This window comes from Mesoplodon densirostris, chromosome X, assembly GCF_025265405.1.
Source record: "Mesoplodon densirostris isolate mMesDen1 chromosome X, mMesDen1 primary haplotype, whole genome shotgun sequence".
NCBI lineage: Eukaryota > Metazoa > Chordata > Mammalia > Artiodactyla > Ziphiidae > Mesoplodon > Mesoplodon densirostris.
In genome coordinates, this window is record NC_082681.1 from 131,305,708 (window position 1) to 131,328,232 (window position 22,525).

A 22,525-nucleotide genomic window follows, 5' to 3' on the forward strand; every position below is an offset into this window, starting at 1 on the left:
GAGGACGCGAAGCTTTTATACAAACTCCCCGGTCAGGGCCCCGCGCACAGGAGAGGCAGGACGGCTATTACTCCCACTCGGCTACCTGCGAGCATCCCCAGAGCAAAGAGCCCCCGAAAGGGCCCGAGGAACACAGCACCCTCGCCAAAGTGATGCAGAGCTGGCAGCGGGTGACGCGTCAACAGGCCAGCAGCGGGTCGAGAGCCCGTCCGAGAAAGCACCTTCCTCCACGCTCGGCCCGGCACTTCTACCACGGAGACCCGGAGGGCCAGCTCCCACGGCAGCACCTCGCCCGTTTCCGGAGCGGCGGCCGTGGCCGGCTCAAGACCCGACGACACCCGTGGGTGCCTTCCAACCTCCCAGCTCTAGAATAAAGGAGAGCTTTTTCAGCACCGGCAGATCCCCCTCGGCCTCCAAAAGAAGGAAAAAAATGAAAAAGGGCTCTTAATTACTGCAATTGTGTTTATTCTCTTGCCTGACCCAGTTTTGATTCGAGGCACCTCCAGTTAGGTTGATTTGAGGTCTTCGGCGCTGCGACTGTGCAGAAAAGAAATAACCGCCCTCACCGCGAGGTGAAGCTACACATTCCCTCGCTGTTCTTTACAGAAGGAGGAAAAATTAGTGCGGACGGATGACATCCCTGGAGTTGCCCCACACAAGATGAGTATTCCAACATAAGTAATAATTCGGGGTTAAATCCATCAAGAAGCTAAAGGGAAGATTATTTATCATTATTATTTATAGTATTTCTCCTTTTCACGATTTAATTTCAAGGTGGCAAAAACTCGTATGCGTCAGTCCTGTTCACAAAATAGTTCAAAATTCAGTTGCAGGAGAAATGGTGTCTGAGGGTTTCGTGGTACTGAGTATGCACGTACAGTATTCCATAGGCTCTCGTGCTCTGGGAAGGGAGAGGACTGCCCCCAAACAACAAAATCTTCACGGCGCTTTAATTATCTTAAAGGATATAATCACAAGAGAGCTACTTGAGAGCTGGCTCTGCGAGAGGAAGACAGGAAGGGCAAGCGTGTTCCCTGCCAACGGGAGGGGAGGCTGGATCGCGAACAGTGAAATAAGCGCACAGTGATGACAGGGCGGGGGGCGTGGTGCTCGGCTGATATCACTGGTGGCAGAAGTTTCTCTTGTAACAGTCGGTCCCATTACGAAACGTTCTCTTAAAATCCTTTAAATCAGGGACGGAAGAAACTTTGTCTCATGGCTTATCTCTGCTATTAGTCTGCTGGCTTTCACGCTGGAAGAATCCATCCCTTAAAGTAATCTTCTGGACGAGGCTCAGGGCGCTTTGGGACTTGATTCCGTGCAGACTGAGGACCGAGAGCCAGAGCAGCTGGAAACTCTGCTAGAGATTACCTCATCGCAACAAGGCGCTTTTCTTCTCTCCGCATTTCACAAATTCTCTGCTGACTGGAACGCAGTGGGTCTCACCTCCCTGCTTGCTTTATCCATAATGTTTTTCTCTCTTCAAATGGAAACTGAGTTTCCCAGGGGTCTCCCAGTCAGTTCAAGATGCAAAGTTTTAATTTACGCATCAACATTTACATATAAATCCTTCTGTACAATCTTGATGGGGACCCAGCTTATCGTGGAGATGAAGCAGGCTTGTTTTATACATTGCATATACCTGTTCTTCCGGCATAACTGTAACGAAGCCGATATGTAGCCCCTGAAGCTACTGAAAGCTATTTTGTTGTCCAATGACAGTCTGAGTGTGATTCAATAAATTAAGGCACTTACAGTTGGACCCCAATTATAGAATATATACATAGAAAAGATTGGGCAGGGAACAGGAAAATGTTAACAGTGGTTTCATCTTTTTTTTTAATACACATATCTTCATTCACCAACGAGTATGTCTACTATTTTACAGTAAGAAAAAAAATCCCCCCAAAGGTAAGATTTTTCACTAATTTTAGAGTTATATTTACTTACTTGGGAGTCAAATGGTCCAAAATTATAAATATAATCAAAGAACTATTATTTTATTATCAGAGTTCACATGCCTGGCAGTGGAACTGCCATTTAAATATAAGAATGAACTAGTGTAGTAAGATGCAGTCCTCAAAAGGATTTTCATGACGGGAGAAAATGTCCATGATACGGCGATACATGAAAAAAATAGGTTTCAAGATGGAATGTGCATGTTGCTAAATTTCATTTTGTACACACACACACAGAAGATACCCTCTAAAATATAAAAAATATAATAAAGTACACCCATCTCTCCAGGGGTGGGATCATGCTGGAATTTTACCTGTGTACGTGTGCGTGCCTTTCTGTAGTTTCCAAATTTTCTCCTATGAACGTGAACTGTTTTCATATTCATTAAAATGTAATTAAAATCTGGCAGTGTCTTCAGAAATCATCACTATGAGAGCAACCCAGCTAACTAGGAAATAAAGCCGCAGGGTTGAGAGGGCAGAGAGAAGCGAGTCTTCTTGGGATACGAAAATAATGCTGCGCTTCACAAAATCGAAAACATCCCCTGGGTGAGGCATTCAGAAAGGGTCCTTCCTGTGCCTGGCTGCCCTTCTGGGTTAATTAACGGCTGGCTGGGGCCTTTCATCCCAACCCTGTGTGCAGAGCCATGAAGGATGCTGACGTGACAAGAGAGGCGTCCCGTCCTGGAGTCACCGCCAAGACCACGTGTGCATCTCCAACGCGGCCACCGGGTCCTCTCGCAAACCCTCTGAGCCGCAAACCCTACCCACCCTACACTTCTCTGCCTGATCGGGAGGCAGACCCAGAAGGAAGCCTCTCTAAAAAATGTTCCACCCAGTAACAGCAAACCGCTGCTAAAAAATCTGCATCACGGAGCCAGACAATGCATGTAAGACCAATAGCACAGTTATCGTTTTACAGTCTTCTCCTCTACACAGTGAAATGCCAGTTCAGGTACCCAAGACTTCAAAGCAAAGTGCCTTGGGAGACACAGACAGCTGCTGCTTCCACAGAAGAGTAGTCTGCCTTCTTCTTCTAATGACTTTGGTCTTGTAAGCTAATGCTTCCGATTAATCTGTAAATTAACATACAGATTTTAATTATCTCTAAGACTGAGAGGCTGGAATTGGATTCTTTACAATGTACACTAGGCCCTCAGATAAATTTCAGTAATATGTACAGGCTGGTTATGAAACCTCTAAGGCACTTGTGATTTTCACCCACATACGCAGGATTTATTTGGGCCCTGATGATTCCCTTTTCTGCAGTAGGTGGAGTCATAAGTGAGGTCATTTACTCATATAAGGTGACCTCCAAAGTCCTGAAAAATAAACCCTGTGGTTTTCTCCGTAGATATTAAGGCGGGCGATGCCTTGCCCTTTGAGGTAGACCGCATCTCAAAAATCTTGGTGTTAAAGCGTATTTTGATGCTTCAATTTAAATGAATAACAACAAAAAAAGTTTTAAAAGAAAAATACTTAAAGCATCATGAACCCAAGTATCTGCTGCTGAGAGTTCAATGAGCCTCACGCTATGTCAGCAAACGCAGGAACTCAGTCTTGTAGTCAAATGCTCGGCATCTTAAATTTCGACAGCCACAAAACCGTTAAGATTAAAACACAAAATAAAGTACTGACAGTAGCAGTGAGTCCGGACTTCTGGGACCACATAAATCTCTGGGATGGGCTGCCCTGTGCACCGGAGGATATAGAGCAGCATCCCTGGTCTCCACCCACTAGATGCCAGAAGCTCTCAATCTCCCTGAAAAACCATCTCCAGACGCGATCAAATGTCCCCTGGGGAGGGGCGGGGAACTGCCTAGGGCTGAGAACCTCTGAGTGGGGGCGGTTACACAAGTTCAGAGCCGCTCTTCACATGGGAGGCCCTCAGATTCCTAAAAGTCTTGATCCCCTGAGAATCTGCAGTGCTTTCGTCGAGTAACCACAACTTGGATGCTGTCCTAAGCACGCCACAGACCTTGCAGAGTTGCACCTCGGATGTCCTCCAACTTAAAGGCTGCAGTCAGAAGAGGGAGACATAAAACAGGTGTGCTTCTCTAGGTCGAGGTGGGCATACTGTGGCCCACAGGGCAATTCCCACCTGCAGCTGCATTCTGCAAGGACTGTGACCTATCGATAGCTTTTACATTTTTAAATGGTTGAAAAGGAAATCAAAATGATGTTATTTTGCCACCCATGAAACTGATACGACATTCAGATTCCAGTGTCCGTCAGTGACGTTTCGTTGGCACTCAGCCACATTTGTTCATCTGTGTGAGATCGGCAGCTGCAGCAGAGACCACTGGCCCACAAAGCCTCAAATATCTACCCTCTAGCCCTTGACAGAAAAGGTCTGCCAAGCTTGCTCTCCTGAAGATTTCCTCCTTTCTACATTACAGCACACCTGCCTTGTCGCATCCCAGCCTCAAATCTTCCTGTCTGAGAACCTGAAGGTGATGCCCCAAAATGTGGATGTTCCTTGTGCACACACCAACCACCGTGAAATGAAGAGCCAAGAAAACACCACAGCCACGGTCTGCTGCGAATGGCTTTCAAAGGAGGCACCTGCCGAAACTAGGTAAGTCTAAGGGGAACAGATATTAGCCCTCACTTTCTGACGCACAGCACCCAACATAGAGAGGAAGGGCATGTGGTTTATACAGATGACTCCCAAGCTCGTGGATGCACCATGGGTCCTGTGGTAGGTAAACAACAGTGTGTCATTTCCCAGCACGATCCCAAATGACCATCTGCATGTATAAACTGTGCAAGGAGTTAAAGGCTACAAAAATTTCCAGAGTCATCTATAAAGCTAAACACCAATGCCTCACACACAGCAGGAAGTCAGCATGTGCCCAATTCAATTCAATTCAAGCAAAGCTTACGTTCCCTAAATACTGAATTAATACACAGTCGAAACACTAATGAGCAACAGACCTCCTCTTCCCTCTGACATTTAAAATATGGTTCAACTGCATTTCAAAACATACTGACTGATGGTGCAGCCACTTTGGAAAAGTTGGACAGTTCTTCAAAATGTTAAACAGAGTTACCATAACAACCTGGCAATTCTACTGCCAGGTATACACCCAAGAGGCATGAAGGTATACGTCCACACAAAACCGGTACACGAATGTTCATGGCAGCATTATTCATAACCACTCAATAAGAGTAAATACAACTCAAATGTCCGTCAACTGATGAATGGATAAACACAATGTGGTACATCCATACAATGGAATATTATTTCGCCATAAAAAAGGATTCATGTTACAACACGGATGTCAACATCTGATGTCACAGACTCAATTAACCTTTTATAATTTTTTATTTTTTAAAACAAACTAAACTTTTCAAATATTTAAGTAAAATATTGAAATTCTAATACAGTTGAACCTTTAACAACATGGGGGTTAGGGGGATTGGCCCCTGTGCAGTTGAAAACCCACTTATAACTTTACAGTTGGCCCTCTGTGTCCATGATTCCTCATCTGTGGATTCAACCATGGACTGTATACAGTAGTCCATGGTTTACTGAAAAAAATCCATGTATAAGTGGACCCGTGAAGTTCAAACCCAGGCAAGGGTCAACTGTACATATTTACCTTGTTATATATTTGGCTTTAAACAAAAATACTTCAATAAGGTTCTTTTTTTTAAACATCTTCATTGGATTATAATTGCTTTACAATGGTATGTTGGTTTCTGCTTTATAACAAAGTGAATCAGCTATACATATACATATATCCCCATATCTCCTCCCTCTTGCATCTCTCTCCCACCCTCCCTATCCCACCCCTCTAAGATTCTTAGTTTGGTTAAATCTGGGTCTATCATTTTCGTTCTGATTGGTTCCTTTAAAACAATAAAGCAAAAATCTTCCCCAAATTTCCATCTTGATGTTCTTAAAATTACAAAAGTTCTATCATTTTTTTAACTTAAAAAAATGGAAGAGACAACCAGAAAACACAAAACAGTAAATGATAAAATCAAACCCTAAAATCCCATCTACCAAAAGATAAGAGCACTTTTTCTTGGTAGCGGATGGGGAAGGGAGCCATCAGTTTTAGTTTGGAATGTGCCTTCAACTCTTGATTTTTTTTGGCTATGCGGCTTGCAGGATCTTAGTTCCCCAACCAGGGATCAAACCCATGCCCCCTGTAATGCAAGTGTGAAGTCCCAACAACCACTGGACCGCCAGGGAACTCCCTGGGCTTCAACTCTTGATGCCTGCCGATCTACGATTGTTTGGTTTGCTCTTCTGGATACCGTATCCTCTCACTAGATCTATAAATAGTAAGCTACATGTTCTTCTAAGAAGTTTCAAGGTTAAGTAGTAAATCAATTTGCAGACAGACACAAATCATATTAAGAAACTAATAAAGCATAGCATTAAGATACAGGGGCCAACTAAGATCTAGACTCATGTGCCCAATTATAATTAATTTTGCAGCTTAATTTTAATTCACAGTGTTGACAAGAGGGAATGATTTTAGAAAGTGTCCTCTGCTTCCGGCAAGACCCAGAAAAGTTTATAATAGCTGGTTCAGTATCCACAATTCTTAGAAGGCAATAAAAGGCCAATCTGTCGTGTAGAATGGACTACATTATTTAATGATGCTCTATCTACTACCTTCAACTTCAACAAGGAGAAAGACCTCAGACTCCTTCTAAGCAAAGCATTTTAAAACAGAAGGTGTTCAGTTTTGGCAAAACGCAGCTCAGCTTCAAACGAATTTCAGGTAAAAGACAAAGATCAACGCCAGGCATTTACCTTTAGGCTGACGTCATGTGTAGACCTTTGAACCAGTGGGCTCCCCAGCATCCGATCATATAAAATGCCAAGTGTCTGCTGGGACCTGCCTGGTGAGAAACAGAGAGATGTGAAAAACAACAACAGTAACAACAAAAAACACCTTAAAATTCTTTGGGAATTGTTCACCTTTGACCTGTCCTATTCTTGTTTTTCTTTTTCATCCCAACTCAAACTTAACACATTTTACTGTTTCATAATCTCTGTCCTAAAACTTTAACACAAACTATGCAGTTTTATTTGCAGTGTGAAAAAGGAGAAATTAAAATGGCCAGTCAGTATTATGGTACATGTAGAGATTTGTAAGGAAAAAGTCTCAAAGTAAATAAAATCGATGTTAGCTCAGATACTGTTCCTGCTACCATTCAATGACAATTAATGCCCACTTGAAATATCTTTGTTTTAGGGAGGGACCGTATCACATACAACCAATAAATTAAACTGTACACACCCTTAAGAGAAGAAAAGATGCTCCAGACATCTTTTCTGACATTACAGACATTGCTTGGGCAAATGTTTACAATAATCACGGCAGGCATGTTTGTGTGCAGATATCCACTCTTTTATGTGCTCAAAAAAACACAGAAACATTAGAATCTTTTTTTTTTCCTTTTTTTTTTGGCTTCTCTAAAATAAAGCGAAAGCAAGCACTGACTCTCAACTTTTACATTATTGTTTTCCTACATTTCCATTTCACAGGGGTTCCACTTGCATGGATTTCTGAAGAAGCCAGGGGTATACCTCATAAGATAATCCTTCATATCAAAAACTCATTTTTATTTTTCACTCAGTATAAACAGTAAGCAGTCAACCAGGATCTACTTAATGATATTTACCTTCTTCCTCATAAACTGTCTTCAGCTGTGAGTGAATCCAGTCTCCTACAGGGTTTAAATTATCTACAAGCTCAAAAACTAAGGAAATTAAATGCCTGTTTTTTCTCTAAATTCTTGTTCAATAGTATTAAGTGATAATAAAAAGGTGCCAGGTTTAATATAATTCAAATCCATAAGTGAGGCTATGAATGAAGGTGTTTCTTATTAGTGAATTTATACAGAACCTCCTGAAATGTTTTAAGGAAATTCAAGTAAATTACTCTCACTGAGTCACGTTTATAGTTACACTGTTCAAAGAAAGGAGATTAAAAGGATTCTACAAGCAGGTTCATAGGCCCTTAAGTTTCATTACAGTACATTTTTAAACAACATAAGGATATATAAGATAAAACCAGGACAACTGAAAAAATCTACCACTGAAGGAAAATAATAAGATTTAAACAAAATTTCTCTATAGCTCTTTGAATAGAAATTAAAGGGCACCAGACTGAAGCAGGCACAAGGGAATATTGTCTTTGCTTATAAAATAAAAATACATTTCATTATGAAAAAAAAAATTCGGTAGTGGAGATGAAATAGAACACCTGAAGCAGACAGCAAATTATTTTCAGGACTGGGTTGTAAACCCAAAAGAGCCCTATGATGAAACCGCTAAACACCATAAAGTATCAAAATATGAGCAGACGCGGAGCGGCTGGGCCCGTGAGCCATGGCCGCTGAGCCTGCGCGTCCGGAGCCTGCGCGTCCGGAGCCTGTGCTCCGCAACGGGGGAGGCCACAACAGTGAGAGGCCCGCATACCGCAAAAAAAAAAAAAAAAAAAAAAAAAAAGAGCAGATGTCACCACAATAAGCCCCAAACTGCTTGAAAATTAAAACATTAAAATCCATAATAATTCAATTAAGTAATTAATATATAAACAGCTCTCATTACAAGCTGTTCAGGAAAAAGCTTTAGTATCAAATTCCTATTCTCTGGCCCAAAACAGATGGTAACTCACAAATTGAAGGTTATCTCTGATATAAGTTGTTAAATTCAGTACATGTAATTAACATCATCTGTGTGTTATAAACACAAAAAATGTGAAATATGACTGGTTAATAACATTCTGGTTATGCAACATGTCAAAATTAATTAGTTTATTACTAGAAATAATAAGTTAAAATGAGAAACCTGAACTTCCAATCCCTGGTCAGTCCTGATTTTCCCATTATTAACACCTAAATAGAGCCACTATCAATAAACAGTGTTGGCAGGACTTCCCTGGTGGCGCAGTGGTTGAGAGTCCGCCTGCCGATGCAGGGGACACGGGTTCGTGCCCCGGTCCGGGAGGATCCCGCATGCCGCGGAGCGGCTGGGCCCGTGAGCCATGGCCGCTGAGCCTGCGCGTCTGGAGCCTGTGCTCCGCAACGGGAGAGGCCACAACGGTGAGAGGCCCGCGTACCGCAAAAACAAAAACAAAAAACAGTGCTGGCAAAAATTTACGTGCTGAAGAAGATTTGTGTGAAACGCAAAGGATTTTTTAAAAATTATTTATTTATTTATTTGGCTGTGCCAGGTCTTAGTTGTGGCACATGGGATCTTCATTGCGGCGTGCAGGATCTTCACTGCAGCACGCGGAATCTTTAGTTGTGGCATGCAAACTCTTAGTTGCAGCATGTGGGATCTAGTTCCCTGACCAGGGATCGAACCCAGGCCCCCTGCATTGGGAGCATGGAGTCTTAGCCACTGGACCACCAGGGAAGTCCCCCCACCTTTTTTAAAGTCTTTATTGAATTTGTTACAATATTGCTTCTGTTTTATGTTTTGCTTTTTTGGCTGCGAGGCATGAGGGATCTCAGCTCCCTGACTAGGGATCAAACCCTCACCCCCTGCATTGGAAGGCAAAGTCTTAACCACTGGACCGCCAGGGAAGCCTGAAACGCAAATGATTTTAACAAATGCAATATATTCTTTACTCTCAAAGGTAGTAATGAATATAAAAAGGACTCATTTCCTGGTTGCTGTCAGTTCTTGGCATGGAATGGTGTAGACAATGACTAATGGTCCTTCCACACAGGAGGCGTAAAGCCTTTCGTATACTCACAATGCTGTGCAATCATCCCCTATGTCAAGTCTCAAAACACTTACATCACCCCAAAAGGAAACCTTGGACCCATTAAGTGGTCAGTCCTCAAGCCCCCTCCCCCCTCCCCCAGCCCAGGCAACCACCAGCCTGCTTTCTGTCTCTGCAGATTTGCCTGTTCTGGACATTTCATATAAATGGAACCATACAATACCTTCTTTGTGTCTGGCTTCTTTCACTTCGCATAATGTTCTCAAGGTTCACCCACAACGTAGCATGTATCAGTACTTCATTCCTTTGTACGGCTGAATACTATTCTGTCGAATGCATGGACTACCTTTTGTTTACCTTTCCATCCACCAGCTGATGGGCATTTGGTTACTGTGAATACTGCAGTTAGGAACACTGATGTCCAGGAATGTGTTCGAGCCCCTGTTTTCCATCCCTTGGGTATGTATAGTTCTACATCGTTTTGCCAGAGACAAGGAATAGTGCAGTGTCTCTCTCCTTGGGGCAAACCAAATTACTACTTTTCCACTTAGAAGCTTTGTAAAGTCTATCAGGGCAACCAGAGGTGCTGGATTGGTTTTGTTTTGCCTGCAGCCCTGGCTATCATTCTAAATCCTTCTAAATTCTAAATCTCCCTCCCCTGAGGTAGTTCAGCTCCAAAGTTTTGACTTGGGAGTTGCTTGCACTTCTGGCTTTTCAGGACCCCTTGAGTTGACTCTGGCTACCCAGGTACCTTCTCACACTGATATCTGATATGGATCCACGTATGTAACCCCTAATAGAAGCATGGAACTATCATGGTGTGTCCTATTTTAACACAGTGGTTTTCAACCAGGGATGGCTGTGCTCTCTGCCCCAGGGGACTGTAGGATACTAGACAATGTCTGGAGACATCTTTCGGTCGTCACAGGTGGAGGAGGGGAGGTACTGGCGCCTAGTGGGTAGAGACCAGGAATAGTGCTAAGCATCTACAACGCACAGAATAGCCTCCCTGCACGGAAGACTCATCAGCCCCCAAATGCCAATAATGCCAAGAAACTTTAACAGAACAGATTTTAGACTCACTAAGTTCATCTCTTTATGACTTCTGCCTGATTCTTACTGTGAAATATTAGAAGGTGAAGTAACAGTTTCACACAGGGCTTAGGTTCAAAAATAATTATTTAGGGGATATTTTCATAGATTGTCATAATGCTTCCTTCTTGGTTGCCCTAATCTGTGGAACAAAACGAATAATCCATATGGCTCACTAAGTGAAAATTGAGGATAAACCTACATTTTTATTGATCATAAATGAAATGCTTAACTATATACATATTGATTACATCTCCTGATAAAAATGAATCACATGTGTACAATTAAATTCCTTTAACTGCTGGTGGAGAGGTCAGCATGGAGCAGAACTGAGGCCCGCAGCCAGCAGCCAGCACCATATGCCAGCCACATGAGAGCCACCATCGCACTGCATCATCCAGTACCAATCAGACCATCAAGTGCCTGCAGCTCTGGCTGATGTCTTGTCTGCAACTTCAAAGAGACCTCTACCAGAACCACCCTACTAAGTCACCACAGCATTCCTGACCCTCAGAGTCTAACACACCATGAAGGACAGGTGGGAAAGATACCTGGGGCAGCAAGCCTTTTCAGCAATGGCCTCTACATCATCATCCATAGAATGGGGACAATGACATGCACGGCTGCTGCCAGGAAAGCCTAGAACCACAGGAACTTGGAAGCCAAGCAAATGGAGCTTTCAAAGAAGTAGGAGAGAGTCTGCCAGAGCATGTTCTTCAGAATGATGTTTTCCAGATGGTTAGTATGCGTTTAGTATCACCACATGAAAAACAGTTCTGTGATCCAATTTTCCACGTTCCAAAGGATTGGTAACCCTGGGTTAAAGTTATTGAAAAACAATAAAAAGGAGCACCTAAATACATAAAACAAATACTAACAGACATAAAGGGAGAAATTGATGGGAATACAATAATAGTAGGAGACTTTAACACCCCAACGATATCAATGGACAGATCTTCCAGACAGAAAATAATAAGGCAACAGAGATTCTAAATGACGCAATAGAACAATCAGACAAAAATTGTTATTTTCAGAACATTAAATCCAAAAAAACCCAAGAATACACATTCTTTTCAAGTTCACATGGAACATTCTCTAGGACAGACCACATACTGGGACACAAAACAAGGCTCAAGAAACTTAAGGTGAATAGAAATTATTTCAAGCATCTTTTCTGACCACAACAGCATGAAACTAGAATTGAACCACAGAACCAGAAATGAGGAAAAAACGATTACATGGAGACTAAACATGCTACTAAAAAAACCAATGGATCAACAATGAAATCAAAGAGCAAATTAAAAAATACCTTGAGACAAAATGACAATGAAAACACAACCATACAAAATCTTTGGAGTGCTGCAAAAGAAATCCTAAGAGGAAAGTTCATAACAATACAGGCAGGCCTTCCTCAAAAAGTAAGGAAAAAATCTCAGATAAACAACCTGACCTACTACCTAAAAGAATTAGAAAAAGAAGAACAAACAAAACCTAAAGTCAGCAGAAAGAAGGAAATAATAAAGATCAGAGAGGAAATAAATAAAATAGAGTTTTATAAAACAATGGAAAGACTCAATAAAACCAAAAACTGGTTTTTTGAAAGGGTAAACAAAAATCAACAAACCTCTGGCCAGGCTCACCAAGAAGAAAAAAGAGAGGACCCAAATAAACAAAGTAAGAAATGAGAGAGGAGAAATAACATCTGATATTGCAGAAATTTTAAAAAACCACAAGAGAACACTATGAACAATTATATGCCAACAAATTGGACAACCTAGAAGAAATGGACAAGTCTCTAGAAACATACAGCCCACCAAAACTAAATCAAGAAGAAACAGATATTTTTACAGACCGGTCACCAGAAGTGAAATAGAATCTATAATTTTAAAAAAGTTCCCTGCAAACAAATTCCAGGACCAAATGGCTTCACTGGGGAATTCTACCAAACAAACAAAGGAAAACTTATACCGATCTTTTTCAAACTCTTCCAGGAGGGTGAAGAGGAAGAAACACTCCCGAAGACATTCTATGAAGTCACCATCACCCTGATACCAAAACCAGACAAAGACACTACCAAAAAAGAAAATTACAGGCCAATATCTTCGATGAATATGGATGCGAAAATTCTCAACAAAATATTAGCAAACTGAATTCAACAACACATAAAAAAAAATCATACACCATAATCAAGTTGGATTCATTCCAGGGTCACAAGGATGGTTCAACATATAAAAATCAATCAGTGTGGGCTTCCCTGGTGGCGCAGTGGTTGAGAGTCCGCCTGCCGATGCAGTGGGCACGGGTTCGTGCCCCGGTCCGGGAAGATCCCACATGCTGTGGAGCGGCTGGGCCCGTGAGCCATGGCTGCTGAGCCTGCGCGTCCGGAGCCTGTGCTCCGCAACGGGAGAGGCCACAACAGTGAGAGGCCCGCGTACAGCAAAAAAAAAAAAAAAAAAAAAAATCAATCAGTGTGATACATCACATCAAGAAAAGACAAAAACCACATGATCATCTCTGTAGATGCAGAATAAGCATTTGACAAAATTCAACATCCATTCATGATAAAAACCCTTACCAAAGTGGGCACAGAGGGAACATATCAACATAATAAAAGCTATTTATGACAAACCAACAGCCAATATAATATTCAATGGTGAAAAGCTGAAAATCTTTCTGCTAGTATCTGTAACAAGGATGCCAACTCTACTGCATCTATTCAACATAGTATTGGAAGTCCTAGCCACAGCAATCAGTCAAGAAAAAGGAATAAAAGGTATCCAAATTGCAAGGGAAGAGATTAAGTTATCATTATATGCAGATGACATGATATTATATATAGAAAACCCTAAAGACTCCAGGCAAAAATTACTAGAACTGATAAACAAATTCAGCAAGGTAGCAGGATACAAGATTAACATACAGAAATCTGTTGCACTTCTTTACATCAACAATGAAATATCAGAAAAGGAAAGTAAAAAAAAAGAAATAAATAAAAAGAAACCAAAAAAACAATAAAAATTCCTTTTAAATCGCTTCAAAAAAAATATTTAGGAATAAACCTCATCAAGTCGGTGAAAGACTTATATGCTGAGAACTATAAAACACTGATGAAGGAAACTGAAGATGATTCTGAGAAATGGAAAGACATCCCATGCTCTTGGATTGTAAGAATTAATATTGCTAAAATGGCAATACTACAGATTACCCAAAGCAATACTATGGATTACTACCCAAAGCAATACTACAGAATACTACCCAAAGCAATCTACAGATTTAATGTGATCCCTATAAAAGTACCCATGACATTTCTCACAGAAGTAGAACACATAATCCAAATATTTATATGAAACCGTAAAAGACCCAGAATTGCCAAAGCAGTCCTGAGGGAAAAAAAAAAAAAAACAAAGGAGGAGGCAGAACCCTCCCAGACTTTAGGCAATACTACTACAAAGTTTCAGTAATCAAAACAGTGTGGTATTGATACAAAAACAGACATACGGATCAATGGAACAGAACTGAGAGCCCAGAAATAAACCCACACAGCTACAGTCAATTAATCTTCGACAGAAGTGGCAAGAATATACGATGGAGAAAAGACAGTCTCTTCAGCAAGTGGTGCTGGGAAAGTTGGACAGCCACATGTAAATCAAGGAAGTTAGAACACACCATCACACCATACACAAAAATAAACTCAAAATGCCTTAAAGACTTATAAATATAAGACATGATACCATAAAACTCCTAAAAGAGAGCATAGGTAAAAAATTCTCTGACAGGGCCTCCCTGGTGGCGCAGTGGTTAAGAGTCCGCCTGCCGATGCAGGGGATACGGGTTCGTGCCCCGGTCTGGGAGGATCCCATATGCCGCGGAGCGGCTGGGCCCGTGAGCCATGGCCGCTGGGCCTGCGCATCCGGAGCCTGTGCTCCGCAACGGGAGAGGCCACAACAGTGAGAGGCCCACATACCGCAAAAAGAAAAAAAAAAAAAAAAAATTCTCTGACATAAATCATACCAGTGTTGCCTTAGGTCAGTCTCCCAAGGCAATAGAAATAAAAACAAAAATAAACAAATGGGACCTCATCAAACTTACAAGCTTTTGCACAGCAAAGGAAACCATAAACAAAACAAAAAGACAACCTATGGGCTGGGAGAAAATATCTGCAAATGATGCGACTGTCAAGGGCTTAATTTCCAAAATATACAAACAGCTCATACAACTCAATAAAAAAAACACAACTCCATCAAAAAATGGGCAGAAGACCTAAATGGACATTTCTCCAAAGAAGACATACATATGGCCAATAAGCACATGAAAAGATGCTCAACATTGCTAATTATTAGACAAATTCAAATCAAAACTATAATGAGGTATCACCTCACACAGATCAGGATGGCCATCATTAAAATGTCTACAAATAATGAATGCTGGCAAGGGTGTGGAGAAAAGGAAACCCCCCTACACTGTTGGTGGGAATGTAAATTGATACAGCCACTATGGAGAACGGTATGAAGATTCCTTAAAAAACTAAAAATAGAATTACCACGTGATCCAGCAATCCTACTCCTGGGCATATATCTGCAGAAAATGCTAATTCAAAAAGATAAATGCAACCCAATGTTCGTAGCAGCACTATTTACAATAGCCAAGACATGGAAACAACCTAAGTGTCCATCAACAGATGAACGGACAAAGAAGATGTAGTACATGCACACACACACACACACACAATGGAATATTACTCAGGCATAGAAAAGAATGAAATAATGCTATTTACAACAACATGGATGGACCTAGAGATTATCATATGAAGTAAAGTAAGTCAGACAGAGGAAAACAAATATCATATACCACTTATATGTGGAATCTAAACTATGATACAAATGAACTTATTTACAAAACAGAAACAGACTCACAGATGTAGAAAACAAATTTATGGTTACCAAAGGGGATTTGACAGGCGCAGGGTTCAGGGGAAGATAAATTAGGACTTTGTGATTAGCAAGTACATATTACTATATATAAAACAGATAAACAGGGCTTCCCTTGTGGCGCAGTGGTTGAGAGTCCGCCTGCCGATGCAGGGGACACGGGTTCGTGCCCCGGTCTGGGAGGAACACCCACATGCCGCGGAGAGGCTGGGCCCGTGAGCCATGGCCGCTGAGCCTGCGCGTCCAGAGCCTGTGCTCCGCAACGGGAGAGGCCATAGCAGTGACAGGCCCATGTACCACAAAAAAAAAAAAAACCAGATAAACAACAAAGTCCTTCTATAAAGTACAGGGAACTATATTCAATGTCTTGTAATAAACTATAATGGAAAAGAAAAAAAAACAATAAAAATAGTTTACACAGGGCTTCCCTGGTGGCGCAGTGGTTGAGGGTCCACCTGCCGATGCAGGGGACACGAGTTCGTGCCCCAGTCCGGGAAGATCCCACACACCGCGGAGCGGCTGGGCCCGTGAGCCATGGCCGCTGAGCCTGCGCATCCAGAGCCTGTGCTGCGCAACGGGAGAGGCCACAACAGTGAGAGGCCCGCATACCGCAAAAAAAAAAAAAAAAAATAGTTTACACATAATTGCATCTATTATCCGCCTGGCTCTGTTCTAAGTGCTTTAAGTTATGTAATCCTTTTAATAAACAATGAAAGAATCCTTCCTACCAGAATCTCACAATGTGTTTTCAATGATATATCCAGGAACCACCACTAAGAGTGTCATACCAGGGGTTCACATACACTAAGTTATCTCTCTCCTGTTACGACTTTCTCATGGCTCTGAGCTGCAGGCAGTAGAAATTTTGTGAACCACCTTCCTCATCTGGCTCCTCCACATACCCAGGTACCCACCTAGATAATGACACTCCATGTACAATATGCTATGGTTTGCCCAACTCTCCCAAATTTCCGACTTTTCAGAAATATGCTGAAATTTTAAAGACAACTTTCTGATTGGCTTTGAATACATCAGTTGCTAGACAGTCCAATAAAGGGAGGTTCTGCGGTTGGAAGACTGTAGGTTCCCCAAGAGAATATAAAACCAACGTGCATTTCTTTAGACTCTGGAAGCGTGAAATCTAAAGACGACAGTACTTGACGAAAATGAATGCAAGTGTGCCAAGCTGGTAATGACTTACAAAAATAAACGTTACTTTTAATATCATAATAGTGTCAAGAAGTAGGACACTTCTCGATGAGCCTTTATACACTGGGAATTAAAACCAGGCCATCATCCACATTTCTCTTTTCACTCACCGAACTAGGAAAATGGGTACTGTGAGGTGAAAGGTCACAGTGCATTAATCATCTCATTTCTTATCATCTCATCTTTTTAAAAAAATCTATTTTTGGAATACCCTTTATTTAGGTGGATTATTTATTTTTTTGCCACTATGGTAAGGGTGTACCCTTCTCTGTTTACGTGTAAAGTCGAACAGACAACACTAAAGGGATCCCTTCTCTGTTAAAGTTCTATTTATGACACAGAAAAGATGTTTTGAATTTTTCTTAATGATAAACACTAACTTTGTGCATAAATTCCAAAGGCCCAACCTTTAATATTCTTTAAGAATAAGCATATACACCATAAAAACAACAGAAAGGTATAAATTAAAACCAAGTAACATCCTAAAAGATCTTCCTTTTAAAAAGCCTGCATGGTCAGGCTTCCGTGGTGGCGCAGTGGTTAAGAATCTGCCTGCCAATGCAGGGGACACGGGTTCGAGCCCTGGTCCAGGAAGATCGCACATGCTGCGGAGCAACTAAGCCCGTGCGCCACAACTACTGAGCCCGCGTGCCATACTACTGAAGCCCACGCGCCTAGAGCCTGTGCTCCACAACAAGAAGCCCGCGCGCCGCAACGAAGAGTAGCCCCAGCTCGCCACAACTAGAGAAAAGCCCTCGCGCAGCGATGAAGACCCAACACAGCCAAAAAGAAAAAAAAAAATCAGTAGCCCTGAAAAAATTATTTTAAAAAAAGTCTCCATAGTTAAATGGTAATATTTGTTGTCCAATGTCTAAAAAAAATGTAGAGTTTGAACGTTTTTTGGAAGTAACATTTCAGTACTGTTATCTGTAGACGGTAATCTTGGGTGTGCCATCAACTCTCCTTTCCTGTGCGTTAATGTGTCAACAGATCATTACTGTACGAAATGTGAGAAAGGTTTTGGTAAAGTTTTTGACCTATACTTGAGATGGGGAAATGGTCACTATTGCAGCACGCCCATAAAGCTGGCAGTTACCCAGACAGTTACTAATGAAACCTCATTCACAAGCTAATGATGTGGACACACTCTGCACACTACCAGGGCGGGGGTCTGAGAACTTCCTGGGGAACCCAACTCTCTGTGGCCCAAGGAGGCAACAGAAACTTACAATCACGCAAAGATTATAAACACTGATTTTTATCTTCGTTTCCCAAAGTAGATTGTGTTCATTTTAGTGCTCATTTCTAAAACAGTAGCTCTTAAAGATGACGTGATATTTATAGCAAAGATTTCAAGATCAAATCTGTTGGAAAATTCTAGGTTTGAAAAAGGTAAAATAGATCCGAGAAGCTAAACAAACCCCATGCAGGATAAACAACAGAGAAAACCCCAAGAAAGCACAATTTCCTGAAAATCAGCAACAAAAGAAACTCTTAAAAGCAGCCAGAGGGAAAAAAAAAATTACATCCAGAGGAAAAAGATAAACAAATGCCAAAAACTTGTTGTCTTCTGGCTTGCATTATTCTGGACAACGGAACAAAACCTTCCAAGGGCTGAAAGAATATGTCAACCTAAAATTCTACACTCAGATGAAACATCTTTCAAAACATGAAGGCAAAGTAAAGAATTTTCCAAACAAACAACAAATGCAGACAGAATTCACTGCTAGGAGATCTGCATCACAGGAAATATTAATGCAAGTTCTGTAAGAAGAATTATCTCAGATGGAAATTTGGATTTATGCAAAGGAACAGTGACAGAAATGGTAACTATTGGGGTGAATATAAAAATATTTTCTTCTCAGTTTGAAGTTTCTTTTACATATAAATGCTTAATGCAAAATAACTATGTATTGCAGCATTTTAAACATATATGAAAGAGGTATGTCAACAGAAGCACAAAGAACTAGGTATAGAAGGCAAACAGAAACAGATTGTTGTAAGTTTCTTACACATGATGTGGTAAAGTATCCTTCAAATGTAGACTGTGATGAGTTAAAATGCATACTGCAAACATTAGTGCAACACTGTAAAAATAAAACAAAGAGGTATAGCTAACAAGCTAACAGTGAAGTAAAATCATAAAAAATTCTCAGTTTAGGCAAAAGTGGAGGAACGGAGGGAAAAAAAAAACAGAAAGCACGACACAAGCAGAAAACAGAAAGTTGGTGGTAAATGAAATGGTACAACCTTTCCGATTAAAAGGCTGAGTGTGAGACTAGATAAAAAAGCCACACTCAACTCTGTAACAAACCCACTTTGCCTAAGTACATATTGTCTCTGAATACATGTATGTATATTTGACACATGTTGATGCATTATATACATGTACTATATATTATAGATATGTATTCCCATTATGTTCCACTTATCATTCTCATCTTCTGTGATTTCTTGTATTTCTTCCCTGCTTAGTGAGGCCGGGGAGGACGCTATGGAGGTGAAGACGACATAGAACAGGAAGCGAAACAGAGCGATTCCTGGGCCTGGAGGAGCGCACCTGCCTTTCGTGAGGGACCCACACGTGAACAGAACACAGCCCACTGATCCTGCTCTGCTGGAGCAGATGGCAGGGTGACCAGACCACCAGGCTCCTTAAGAAGTCTCAGCATCGCCACACCGAGGCTGCATCCGCCTGCTCACGTAAGACACCCTTGGGGGTTTAGGAATAGAATCCTGAGAAGTCACAGCCTCGGTTCTTGAAGTCCGTCACACTGGAGCTGAGACAAGTGCTTGGAGGGACTTCCCTGGCGGTCCAGTGGTTAAGACTCCACGCTCCCAATGAAGGGGGTATGGGTTCGATCCCTGGTCGGGGGACTAGATCCCACATGACGCAGGGTGCGCCCCCCCCCCAAAAAAAAGAGAAGTGCTTGGATAGGGGGTGGTGCTTGGAGGGGTGGGGCACAAAGGGCTTTCCGGGTGGCATGGCAGCGCCACGCCCGGCCCCACCCTGCTCCCATGCCCCTGCAGGAGATCTGTAACCCCAGCTAACTTCCCACTCCACCTCAGTCTTGGAGTCTGTTTCTTGGGAAACCTTCTTAAAACAATGGCTCCAGCAGCACCTGGTACAAAATTCCGCATACAACTGCCCTGTTCTTTCAAGTGCCCTTATCATGGCAACACTTGTGTGTGTGTGTTACGCGGGCCTCTCTCTGTTGTGGCCTCTCCCGTTGCGGAGCACAGGCTCCAGACGCGCAGGCTCAGCGGCCACGGCTCACGGGCCCAGCCGCTACGCGGCACGTGGGATCCTCCCGGACCAGGGCATGAGCCCGTGTCCCCTGCATCGGCAGGCGGACACTCAACCACTGCGCCACCAGGGAAGCCCAACACTTCTTTTTTTAATAAAAGAAAACGATGGTGTTTTGTATCTTTGATCCAAAAGCCCACGGGGCACGCATTTCAATAAATACATGCTAGTACACATGGTGTGCAGAGAAACACAAGGAATGCCCCAGAATACTTCAGATGGGATGTACTTGGCGGTCTCTATTATTTGTCTAGTTAGGTTACTCTATTGATTATCCTCCCCTTTCCTGAAACTGAACTTAAAAATTGGGAGACATATCGAGAGATGACAACAGAAGAAGGTGAAGTTCCAGAACGGTAAAGCAGGGGTGAGCACACTTTTTCTGCAAAGGGCCAAACAGCAGGTATCTTGGACTTGGCAGCCATACTGTTACAGGTACTCAACTGTGCCTCAGCTCAAAAGCAGCAATAGACAGTACGTAAATGGCCGTGGGTGTGTTTCAATAAAACTTTACAAAAATAGGTGGAAGGCGGGGTTGGCCTACAGGCAGGAGTCTGCCGACCCCTGCCCCGGGGCAAAATCATGTTCATTTTATTAAGGTGTGCACTCATAACTCATTACGAAATTAAAACAGACAACCGTAAAATATCATCAGGGTGACTTCAGGCATGAACACATGACAAAAGTGCTTTATTCCAGAAGTGAAGCAGGTCTGTGCCTTGTTCCTGGGAATGAGCACAGTGCAGGCGGCAGCAGGAGTGTGGGGTGGACTTCAGCCCAGGTCCCTGGTTCCTGGGACACACACACAGCTGCCACAGGGAGCCCTCAGGACACGCGTGCAAACGCCATGCTGCATTAAGATGGTGCTTTCAGAACCCAAGTGCAAAGTCTCACGAAAACTTCCCAATTCTTTTATTTTATGGATCACATAAGTGTGAACCTGAACAGAATAATCTCATCAGTGTGGAGATGACATCTTTAATTTCTTTTTTCCTTTTTAAAAATTATTTTTAATAGGTTTAGTTTTTAGAGCAGTTTTAGGTTCACAGCAAAATGGAGAGGAAGGCACAGAGAGTTCCCATACGCCCCCTGCCCCCCACACATGCACAGCCTCCCCCATTGTCCACACCCCCCTCCAGAGGGTACATCTGCTACAGCCGAGGAACCCGTACTGACACATCAGCATCACCCGAAGCCCATAGTTTATATAAGGGTTCACTCTTGGTGTTGTACCTTCTATGGGTTTTGACAAATTTATAATGAATGACACGTGGTCACCACTACAGTATCATAAAGAATCGTTTCACTGCCTTAAAAGTCCTGTGTTCCACCCACTCATCCCTCCCCGTTCCCTAAACCCTGGGAACCACTCATCTTTTGGCTGTCTCTGTAGTTTTGGCCTTTTCCAGAAGGTCACAGAGTTGGAATCATACAGCATGTAGTCTTTTCAGGTTGGCTTCTCTCACTTAGTGATGTGCATTTCAGGTTCCTCCGTGTCTTTTCCTGGCTTGAGCTCATTTCTTTTTAGCGCTGAATAATAATTCCATGGTCTAGATGCAACGGTTCATTTACCCGTTCACCTACCAAAGGACATCCAAGTTTTGGCAATGACAGATAAAAGCTGCTATAAACATCCGTGTGCAGGTTTTTGCAGGGAAGTAAGTTTTCAACTCCTTTGGGTTAATTTTATTTTTTAAAAAATGCCATTAAACTTATATAAGTAATACATGTTCATGGGAGAGATTTTAAGTCATTCTCAAACCGCAGGCAATTTTGTCCCCCAAAGGTCACCGGGTGAAGTCTGGAAGACATTCCTCATCACAACTTGGGGGGAAGGGCCCTGGCACGGGATGGGTAAAGGTCAGGGATGCTGCTAACCTCGTTCAATGCACGAGACGTCCCCCCAGGAGAAAGGATTATCGGGCCCCACGTGTCACTAGTGCTGAGGTTGAGAAATCCTGACATGAGGATAAAATGTTAAAAAGTTTTCTCTCCCCAAGTCCTCCCACTCTCACCACGCAGAGACAGCCTGTACTACGAGCTGCTTCCACAGTCTTCTACAAGTTTCCACACATACGTTCTTACTTTTAACACAAATACATTTTGCTGACTATAATCTTTGAATTTAGTCATGAGTGGCACATACCAGTTGTTTGCATCACTGACATCCTTGAACAGCAAGGCTGCTGACTACCCGCCTACATAAAACCACTCCTTGCCCGTCGGTCCGCAAAGGAAGTGTACATTTTATAAAGTCCGTTAGGTCCATTATACAACTTAACCATCACAGGAGCCCTTTCATTATTCCCACTTTGTGGATAAAGAGGC

At 42.3% G+C, this 22,525-nt stretch overlaps 1 protein-coding gene across 5 annotated transcripts in view; it reads right to left on the minus strand.

Moving 5' to 3' along the window:
• TBL1X (transducin beta like 1 X-linked) overlaps positions 1-22,525 on the minus strand; it is a 223,626-nt gene that overhangs the window by 60,386 nt on the left and 140,715 nt on the right. For all 5 annotated transcript variants that reach the window (XM_060086317.1, XM_060086316.1, XM_060086312.1 and 2 more), the window contains one exon: positions 6,733-6,821. The gene's annotated coding sequence lies outside the window, so the exon portion shown is untranslated. The remainder of the gene's footprint in view (positions 1-6,732; positions 6,822-22,525) is intronic.